Raw genomic sequence first — 9,866 nt, forward strand, 5'->3', positions numbered from 1 at the left:
ACTTGAATTGTATAGCTTCACACCGACATTCCGTCAACCTTCATTGGATATGATCGTTGAAGCACAATTCCATCCATCCTCCAACTCGTTGTTTGCCTAGAATAAATACGAAAAGACAAACACTAGACAAACAACATTAGAAGTAAATTGTTTGTTAAACATCATCAAAACAAGAAGGCTAACATTCTCTCCCTTTTTGATGATGACAAACAATTTACAAAAATGATATATGCATGAAAGGAAATGAATATACAAAGTATAATATATCATGCATATAAACAAGAAAGAATATACTCACAATATTTCTCCCCCTTTGACAATATCAAAAAGGGGAAAACACTAAGAATGAAGAGAGCGAAAGCTCCCCCTACATATAAGCATGGATGAGTATAAAAATGTAGAAAGATATAGGGATTGCTCCCCCTATCAAAATGCCTTAATGAAAATATTCAATAAATGCTAAGGCATACATATGTGAGCAAGCAAGAAACATGCTAAACACAACTCACATACAAAAAGACAATGAGGACACATATAAATATATCAATATAAAAAAGTGTCTTAAATGTACAAACATAAAAACAATGTATAAAATAGATTTATGAAATCACAAGAAAGAAGACATGAGAATCATGTAAGAAGTTTTCAAATGAAAACAAATCAACCAATGAAATCATAAATCACAAGTAAATCATATAAGAACATAAAACCAAATCATCATTGATTTTCAAAAATGAGAGAGGCAACCATATCTAGCTCTTGAGCTAGTATCAACCCATATAAATATTTTTAGCACCCGGTAAACAAGATTTGGGAATAAACACTCAATAAACCCGGAGGGTATATAACTACAAACCTCTCATTTAAAATCAAAACTAATAATCATGAAAACAAAAGATTTGATCAAAGAAAAATTGTTTTCGTAACTAAAAGATTTTAAAGCATAATTTTCAAAACCAAGAAAAGGAAAAAGTAGAAGTACTAAAATTATTGGTTTAAAAATCATTTTGGCACCCAAGTCTTCTTGGTGCCGGTTTGTTTAGGGATATGACCCATATCAATAAAGCTCAAAGCCCTAGGGTTATGAACCCTCTTGGACACATGTGGTGCACGGGATCGGTCATAGCAATAATCACTCAAATGACCCTTCCGATTGCAATATGTACAATAGAAAGGAAGCATTTGCTTATGTTGACCATTAAAAGGTGCACGTGGAACATTTGCAAACAAAGGTAAATTATTTGAAGCTTTTTGCAAATATGAAATATTATCAAAACAAAACTTTCCTAAGTGGTCAAATCTACCACAAACATTATATTTATAAACATGTGGTCTACTAGAAACATTTGGCAAATGAGACTTATTTTTCAAATCAAAACAATATTTGGCCAAATGACCAAAACGACCACAATGATCACATCTATACACATGAACATGCTTATGATGAACAATGGGTGCATGTGTGTGTACATGTGATGAAGAAACTTAATGAGATGCACAAGGAGCATTGAGATTTTTATGTTTGTGTGCATCATAGCAAAATTTAGCTAAATGGCATTTACGACCGCAAATAGAACACTTATAAACTTTTCTATATATGTGTACATAATGAGTGGATGATGACTTAGACTTGGCACACATATCCATAAGTTTCTTGTGATTGTTAATACATGTAGTTAGAGTTGAATCTAAAGAAGAAATACGGTATTTGACATTGTTCAACTCATCATTAGGCATATTAGCATTAACTTTAGAAGTAGAATATAAATAGTCATTTATAAAAGAAGCAGTATCATTTTGTATATTCTCTACTTCTACCATGGCATTATCTCTTTCATGAGTTAAACTAGCAACATTTGAAGTTAAAGAAACATGATCCAATTTTAATTTTTCATTGTTTTCTTTAAGGATCACATTTTCATTAGAAATAGTTTTAAACTTAGATGCTAACAACTCATGATCGGATTTCAAATCCTCATGCTTGCTTTTAAATCAATAAAATTATTTTGCAATTTCTTATAGGCATGCAATAATCTTTTACTAGCACAAGCAAGTTCATCATTAGGTAAATCATTAATAGATTCGAACTCGCAAACCTCACTAAGGCTATCGCCTAGTGCGCGTGTGCATGACACTCCTTTTGAACTTGAAGAGGGATCCTCCAAAGCTTGTCGGATCGCCTCCAAGTCCCCTTGATGTGCTTTATTAAATTTTCATAAGGTGTAAGCACAATCAAAATGAACAAACTTGTTAGACAAAGATGAATCAAATGTATTATGTAAGAATTCCAACAAGAGCTTGTTCATAATAAATAATCGTTTATCATTTTTATTCCACTTTGATTTCTCCAATGTGGGCACAATATAAGCACAATCAATGACTTCCCATAAATTGATATTTTTAGATTGAACAAATATTTTGAATCTAAAACACCATTGAGTATAAGGGAAAACATTGAATTTAGGAGCAATACTAGAATCATAGCCTAAACAAGATGTATCATTCATATCCATAATTTGTAAAAATATACAAGTAAGATACAAATGCAATCAAAACAAGATTAGCACAAAAAGATAACTTGGATCTTTAACTCAAGGTGATTAGACCTTAAATCAAAGAGCACTAAGCTCTGATACCAATTGTTAGACCCTAGAGGGGGGGTGATTAGGATCTTATGCTAATCTAATCCGATTTTATGCCAATTAAAACTAATTCAAACTATTCTTCTTGCAAGATAGATATACAATATTTTATAATCAAGAATAAGCAATATGAGCAAATGAATATATATCCTAGCAATGAGATATACTATAAAATATATGCAAGGATATATAAACTAACACAAGGGTAAAATAAACAATCTACAAATGTGATAGGGAAATATACGATGGCGACAAGAATGTAATGAACACTAAGCACAAATGAAATGCCAAAGCAAACTCAAACACAAGCAAATGATCACGGAGTTCGGACCTTTCGTCCTACGTCTCTGCTCTCCACTCCCGGGAAGAAATCCACTATCACGACCAGGTTTTCTACGCTCACCTGAATAACGTTTACAACCACACTATGTCAGTTTTTAACGCTCACCGATCAACGTACACAATCACTCACAATGTCGGTTTTTAACATTCACCGATCAACGTCCACTCCTCACACTCGGTTTTCTAGCTAACCGAAAACTTTACAATCTCACAATTATAACAAATAATAAATTTGTTCTCTACAAAAGATGAGAACACAATTATGCTCACTCTTAATTGTTATAACTCCCCACAACCTAATTATACAATGTATGTAAATATAATAAGCTCAATGGTTGTGTGTGTAAGCAATGAGAAAATAAAATCAAATCTAAACTCAATATAAAAACTAGCTTTAAAGAATGATAATCAAATAACTAAGCAACATGTAAAGCTAGATAGAGTTTAGAAAACTTCTCAGAGAGAGAGAGAGAGAGAGAGAGAGATGGATTTGAAGCTCAAATATCAATGAATTGATCTCCACTTCCTCTTGTAGAATTCTTCACAAACCAAACCCTTAACCAAACTTAAAACCAAACTTAAACTCTTTTAAAACTTGTTTTAAAACATTTCTAGGTTTAGGTTGAGCACTGAGATCAAGGGGGTATTTATAGCCTCCCAAAAACTCAGCCAAGAACCCCAAACAAAAGACCAAAATCCCCAAACAACGGCTGCAGAAAATAGCCGTTGGGAATGACAAGACAGTGCGGCGGTCGACCGCGACGGTCGACCGTGACCGTCGCGGTCGACCGCGAGAAGAAAAACTCAAAAACTGCTCTCTGGACTGCGTATGGTCGACCGCCACGGTCGACCGCGAGCCACAAAAGAACATAGAGAGTTTCTAGACTCTCGACGGTCGACCGTGGCGGTCAACCGCAAACTGACACAATGAAAAACTATTTTTGAGAATTTTATAAATATGTTAAAAAATAACAAATGAAGTCCAAAAATAATGAAACATTAGGAAATGTATATAAACATGTAAATGAATATATTACAAAAAGAATTTTCCAAATTGTATTCTCTATTTGTGAAAAATTATCATTTTGCAAAATAGTCCAAAGCATAAAAATGTGAACATATGAGTTTTGACATTTTAGCTTAACCATGTTTTGAAATAATACAAAATAATTTTATAGACTTAAAGAAAGATATAAACTATTGTTATGAAGTCTATAAATAATGAATACAATATTTTCATAAATACAATAGAAAATAAAACATATGAGTATGTATATGAAAATATATTTGTTTTATATCTAAGTAGTTAAACCAAATCACAGAAATAAATATAAAATATGTAATTTCATATTTATAGACATAAAAACCGGAACTTGTGTTGTATATATATATGACTACATATATATATAAGGAAACCAAAAAAATATGTGTGTATATGATATTGAGCTTAACGTACTTAACACATATAATATAACACCTAAACTAAAGTTACCCAAGCTTGATCTTGATCTTCATTGTAGCTCAACTTGGTAAACTTGAATGAAGCTTGTAATTGGATCTTTAACTTGAATTGTATAGCTTCACCGACATTCCGCCAACCTCCATTGGATATGATCGTTGAAGCACAATTTCATCTATCCTCCAACTCGTTGTTTGCCTAGAATAAATACGAAAATACAAACACTAGACAAACAACATTAGAAGTAAATTGTTTGTTAAACATCATCAAAAGAAGAAGGTCAACACAATGTTGGTCTACTTAAAATATTTTGCGATTTAGAAACTTTTCGCAAATCAAAACAAAATTTAGCTAAGTGACCAATTCTACCATAAAAATCACAATGATACACATTAGCATGCTTATGATGAACTTTATGAGAATGAGCATGTGAATGTGTATGTGATGAAGAAGTCTTATAAGATGCACAAGGAGCATTAATATTAGTCTTTGTAGGTTTATGTGCATCATAGCAAAATTTAGCAATATAGCCTTTTCGGCCGCAATTTGAACACTTGTAAATTTTGTTATACATGTGTGCATGATGTATAGGATGTCTAAATGTAGTAGCATGAGACTTAGCATATATGTTCATAAGTTTCTTATGATTATCTATGCATGTAACAAGAGTTGAGTCTAAAGATGAAATGCGGTTTTTAACAAGATTCAACTCATTATTATTAGGGACATGTGCATTTTTAATAGAAGTAGAACATAAATAGTCATTTATGAAAGAAGCAGTATCATTTTTTATGTTATTTACTTCTAACATGTCATTATTTTTGTCATGAGTCAAGTTAGCAATATCCAATTTCAAATTATTATTTTTCAAATTTAGCATATCATTATTTTCTTTAAAAGCATCATTCTCTTGAGAAATGATATCAAATTTGGAAGCTAATTTCTCATGATCGGATTTTAAACCTTCATGCTTGCTTTGTAAATCAATAAAAATTTTATGTAATTTGTTATAGTCATGCAATAATTTTTCACTAGCACAGGCGAGTTCATCAAAAGATAAATCATTTTCCGATTCGGCTCGCTTATCACACTAGGGTTATCCCCTAGTGGACGTGTGCATGATGCTCCACTATTACTTAAAGTCGATTCCGCCACAACGCATCGAATCTCCTCCAAGTCACCTTCATGTGCTTCAAAAAGTTTCATATCGTGTAAGCACTATCAAAATGATCAAGTTCGTTAGAAATACATGGTTCAAAAGCATTAAGTATAAATTCTAACACTAACTTGTTCATTGTAAACATCTTCTTATCATGTTTGCTCCACTTAGATTTCTCCAATAAATTCTAACACTAACTTGTTCATTGTAAACATCTTCTTATCATGTTTGCTCCACTTAGATTTCTCCAACGTGGGCACAATATAAGCACTGTCAATAACTTCCCATAAATCAATATCTTTAGATTTAACAAATATTTTAAATCTAAAGTACCATTGAGCATAATGAAAGTTTATATATTTTGGAGCAACACTAGGATCATAGCCTAAATAAGATGCATCATTCATATTCATAATTTGTAAAAATATACAAGTAAGATGCAATCAAAACAAGATTAGCATAAAAAGATAACTTGAATCTTTAAATCAAGGCGATTAGACCTTAAATCAAAGAGCATCAAGCTCTGATACCAATTGTTAGACCCTAAGGTCGCTAATAGGATTTATGCTAATCTTATCCGATTTTATGCCAATTTAAAACTTATTAACAAATATGTTCTTGCAAGATGATATACAATTACTTATGAGCTAGAATATGCAATATGAAAAAAGGTGATATATCATAGCAATGAGATATATTATATGATGTATGCAAGGATATATAGACTATCACAAGGGTGAAACAAAAAAGATGCAATAGGCTATAAGATGAATAGTTATAAGAGCGCCAATATAAACCAAACACGCTATATGTTCACGAGGTTCGGACCTTCCGTCCTACGTCCTCGCTCCCCACTCTCGAGGAGAATCCACTACACAACCCGATTTGGAAGCCGGAACTTTTCTACACACTCGGTTTTCTAGCTAACCGAAAACTCTACACACTCAGTTATCAAGTCAACCAATAACTCTCACAAATCCTCACAATGTACATACACAAGCAACAACCTCAAGTGTTGGTCCTCACATATCGACTCCCTCAAGTGCTCGGAATTATCACCTCTCACTAGGCCACCGACGCCACTCCTCTCGGTATCGACTCTGTCCTCACCACACACTCCTCTCGGTGTACAAGTGTATTACAAAGTGAACTTCACAAATTAAGCACAACAAATGATTGTTCTCTAAATAAGGTGAGAACTCAATTAGGCTCAACTCAATGTTACTATCTCTCACAATCCCAAATATATTATGAATACAAATACAATAAGCTCAACTAGGTGTGTGTAACAATGAGATTAATCAAATCTAAACTCGATATAAAACTAGCTTTAATAAGATGATAATCAAACAAATAAATATAAAGCTAGAAAAGAGTTTAGAAAACATCTCAATAAATGACAAGAGAATGAGGGAGAATAGTTGATTGCTCAAACTCTAATAGATGATCTCCTCAAGCTCTTGTGGAATTGAATTCACAAACTCAACCCCTCAATTGCTTAAAAGCTTCTAAACAAACATTGAACAAACATTAAACAAACTTAAACTCTTGTTTAAATCTCTTTTAAACTTGTTTAAAACATTTCATTAGTTATGTGTGAAGGATGAGAGTAAGGGGGTATATAGCCACCCAAAACCTCAGCCAAAACCCAACTGAAAAGACAAAAAAACCCCCAGAAAACACTGCTGGAAACTAACCGTTACTGTGCAACGGCTCTTTCATAAGTCGACTTATGAGTCGAGTTATGAGTCGACTAATGAGTCAGCTTATATGAGTCGACTCAGCAGAAGAAAAATCACAACTCTGCTGCACTTCGTGAGTCGACTTATGAGTCGACTCATGAGTCGACTAATGAGTCGACTAAACGTGCACAGATCTGAAATGTACAGAAAAACTCAACTTTAAATCATGTTTAAAAATATCAAATAAATTCTAAAAATTATGAAACTTTGAGAGATGATTGTAGACATGATAATAAACATGCTACAAAAACTGATTTTCAAAAAGAACCTCCTAAATAAGAAATATCATTATTTTGTAAAATAGTCCAAAACATAAAAATGTGAACACATGAATTTTAATATTTTGGCTAAACCATGCTTTGAAACTTTACAAAATGATTTTGTGGACTTAATGAATGATTGTTAAGACCATAAACCATGAAAACAATATTTTCTCAAAATTACATATGTTAGACCCGAGAGGGGGGGGTGTGATTAGGGTCTTATGCTAATCGAATCCGATTATATGCCAATTAAAACTAAATAACAAATTATCCTAGCAAGTATAAAATATAACAATATATATGAGCTAGGATGAGCAACATGAACAATGAGATAAATATCCTATATGATAAAAATATATGCAAGGATATAAAAACTAACACAAGGGTGAAATAAACATAAACAAGATAGTGGATGAAATAAAATGAGCAATGCACAATTGGCGATATAAGATAAATGAAAAAGCAAATGCGCCAATGATAAACTCAAACACACTCAAATGATCACGGAGTTCGGACCTTCCGTCCTACGTCTCCGCTCCCCTCTCCCAGGGAGAAAACCACTATCACAACCGGGTTTTCTACGCTCATCCGAATAATGTTTACACCTTACAGTGTTAGTTTTCAACGCTCACCGAACAACATATACAATCACTCATAATGTCGGTTTTCAACGTTCACCGATCAACGTTCACTCCTCACATTCTGTTTTCTAGTTCACCGAAAACTTCACAACAATACTCATAATGTAACAAATATAAATTTGTTTTCTACAATAGATGAGAACATAATTAAGCACAACTTAATGTTACAATCTCTCACAACCCTAATATACTATGTATGCAAATACAATAAGCTCAAGTGGGTGTGTGTAACAATGAGATTCAATAAATCAAAACTAAACTCAATTAAAATCTAGCATATAGAAATTATAAACACAATAATAAATAGCTAGAAATGAGTTTAGAGATTCTTCTCTGAATAATAAGATGGAGAGATGGAGATTGAAGCCCAAACAAGAAGATGATCTCCTCCACTTGTGAAAACCAAAACAGCTTTAAATCAAACCCTTAAACAAGCTTAAAATAAGCTTAAACTCTTTTTCAAAACTCTTTAAAACATTTCTTGTGTCTCTGTAAAAACTGAGGTAAGGGGGTATTTATATGAAACCCCAAAAGTAAGAGAAAGCCAAGAAAAAGACCAAAAAAACCACTCTGCAATTGCTCTAAAAATAGCCGTTGGAACTACGGCAGTCGACCAAGGAAAATCACGGTCGACCGCGAACAAGGTCAGAAACGGAGGAGTTTTCCAGAGAGTTCGTCGGTCGACCGCACTGTAGCACGGTCGACCGCTGGTACTGTATCACTATATATCCAGCTCTGTAAAATTAATTAAAAATAGTAAATCAACTCCAAAAACTATGAAATTTTGAGGGAAGGTTCTAGACATGTATAAGAACATGTTAGAGAAAGAATTTATGAAAAGGCATTTTCCAGTTGAGATAAATAAATATTTGAACACAGAAATACAGTTTCTAAAAATCTGCTGACATACACGATTTTGTAAAATCAATTGGGTACAGTAAATCAACTCCAAAATTAGTAAAATTTTGAGAAAAATTTCTAAACATGTAGATAAACATGTCAAAGAAAGAATTTATTGAATATCACTTCCCATTTATGAAAACTCATCTGTTTTGTAAAACATGCACGAACATGTGCACGAACAAAAACATGATTTTGTAAATTCCATTAAACATAACAAATCAATTCCAAACTTGATGAAACTTTGCAAAATATTTATAAACATGAAAAATAACATGTTACAAAAATAAATTTTCAATTTTCATTTCTTAATTGTGAAAACTCATTATTTTGTAAAAACATGCATGAATATGAATTTGTTAAGAACATGTTTTTGACAAAAAGAGTTTAAACGCATATTGAAACTTTATGAAATATCTTCATAAACATTATAACACATGAATATAAAGTAAACATGGTCAATAAAACAATATCATAAAATTTTCTCAAAATAGCTCATTTTGTGAGAAAATCCAATATTGTGTGTGTATATGATATTGAGCTTAGAGTATTAAACACACATAATATAAACCTATACTAAATATACCCAAGCTTGATGAAGGCCTTCAATGAGCATAACTTGGTAAACTTTGCGGAAGAAGCTTGTAATTGGATCTTTAACTTGAATTGACGTTGCTTCACTCCACAATTCCGCCAACCTCCATTTGATATGATCGTT

This window comes from Asparagus officinalis, chromosome 7 (assembly GCF_001876935.1).
Source record: "Asparagus officinalis chromosome 7, Aspof.V1, whole genome shotgun sequence".
Classification (NCBI taxonomy): Eukaryota; Viridiplantae; Streptophyta; class Magnoliopsida; order Asparagales; family Asparagaceae; genus Asparagus; species Asparagus officinalis.